Source organism: Bombina bombina, chromosome 8 (assembly GCF_027579735.1).
Source record: "Bombina bombina isolate aBomBom1 chromosome 8, aBomBom1.pri, whole genome shotgun sequence".
In the NCBI taxonomy this organism is placed as follows: domain Eukaryota; kingdom Metazoa; phylum Chordata; class Amphibia; order Anura; family Bombinatoridae; genus Bombina; species Bombina bombina.
In genome coordinates this window covers 52,814,627-52,816,591 of record NC_069506.1, presented here as the reverse complement: position 1 = coordinate 52,816,591, position 1,965 = coordinate 52,814,627, and positions in this window count along the sequence as shown.

Genomic DNA, 1,965 nt, shown 5'->3' with positions numbered 1-1,965 from the left:
CATTTTTATTCCGTTTTAATGTGTTTTGAATAGAAATATTTAAATTCCTATGTTCTTCACTTAGAAGAAAATATGTTTATTCATGAATATATATTTATATCTATCTATCTATCTATCTATCTATCTATATGTATATATATATATATATATATTTATATAGATATTTAGGTATAGATATATTGTATATTTAAATATATATACAGTGTATGTACTGTATATATATATATATATATATATATATATATATATATATATTAAAAAATAAAAAGAACATTTTCTTCTATGTGAAGAACAAAGGAGTGTAAAGTATTCCTGTCAGGTTAGCGCGCAAGTGTTTTTTTGTAGTGCCCCATAAAAGTCTGTGGGGAGAAGAAGCTAGCACGGTCATCATGTCCGAAGTTCTGAAGTTAGTGCACGTCAGTCTTTCGCTTTCGTGATAACTTTTTAATTTCAGCTTGTAGTATGTGCCCTAATGCGGCCACGCAAAATTTTTACTTTGAGCGCAGTTAGGGCTTGAGCAAAAAAAAAAAATTGTGTGACACTTATAATTTGGCTCATAGTTATATGCAAGCAATAGTGCAATAATGAAATTATCTAAATCTTGTATGTCATTTTAACGTACTATAGAGTTTGCTCACCTGTTACCACTGGTATTGTTTGGGTCGGGACTTTTTTTGCATCTGCCAGTAAAATTGAAAGAACAATTAAGGGCAAGATTTTGTCAATTTGCAAGCGGACAGGATTCACAAGTTGTGAACCTGTCCGCACTTAATCATACATTGTGGTGCGGATATGTATCCCCAACCAATTGTGTGAGAGTAGGACTTGTCAATCACCCCGGTCTAAAGAATCTGGGGTGATTTTCATCCGCCAACTCCAGTTTGATGGAGAGAGTTTAATGGAACAGCAGTTTAAACTGCTGCTTCATAAATATCAGTTGCAGGCTCAAATGCGAGAGCCTGCAACCCATCCGGGCATTTGCCTTATCATAAATCTTACCCTATATGTAGTAGAATTGCATAATAAAAAAATGACAAATTTCAATGTTTTCTTTCATTTCCCTGTCCTGTTTATCAGGTGACAGCCCATCATCCAATCACAGACTCGTCTACTTATACATTGTGAACTCTTGCACAGCAGTAGGAGCTGGTGCCTCAGTGGGCACACAGAAAGACTATGCACAATTTGAGAATAGTAAATGTGCTTGCTCTGTCTGGACCATGAAAGTTTAATTTTGACTGTCCCTTTAAACCATTAGGTTTGCGAAAGTTTTATAGAAAAGGATTAAATACGATTATACATTTCTTTTAAAACTGCACAAGTTAGCATGATTTACTTAAAGGGACACGAAACCCAAATTTATTATTGATATTCTTTGTTGAAGAGATATTTAGATAGGTAGCATGCACGTGTGTGGGACACTTCATGACAGGAAATAGTGTATAACATTGTTGCTTTTCAACAAAGGATAACAAGAAAATGAAGAAAATTTAGGAAAGTTGTTCAAATCGTATTTTCTATCTGAATCATGAAAGAAAACGTTTGGCTTTTATGTCCCTTTAACGTTTAATAAAGCATAATAATCAAAGGATTCATGTTTATTACTTGACTTAACAATGAATTAATTCATGTCATTTTAATTATACATTGTGTTCGCTTAAATGTATTTCTTGAACCAGTAGAATGTGAAAAAATGTACTTGATCTTAATAGTTTGTGATGGGGAAGCAGTGTTTTCACCTCTTTACATGATGGAAGTTTGACATTTATTAAATGTCTTCTATAGCTTGAAGGCCTCTGTGTACTTCTGTAGTAATCTGACATCACTTTTCATTTATAGTCTGGAGAGAAAGAATAAGCTACTATTAGTTCTAAATCACAGGCCTTATGATTGAAGCTTTAGAAAGCACATTACAGATCATTTTTTTAATATAAAGCGTACAAGTACATCCCATGTTCTCTTCAG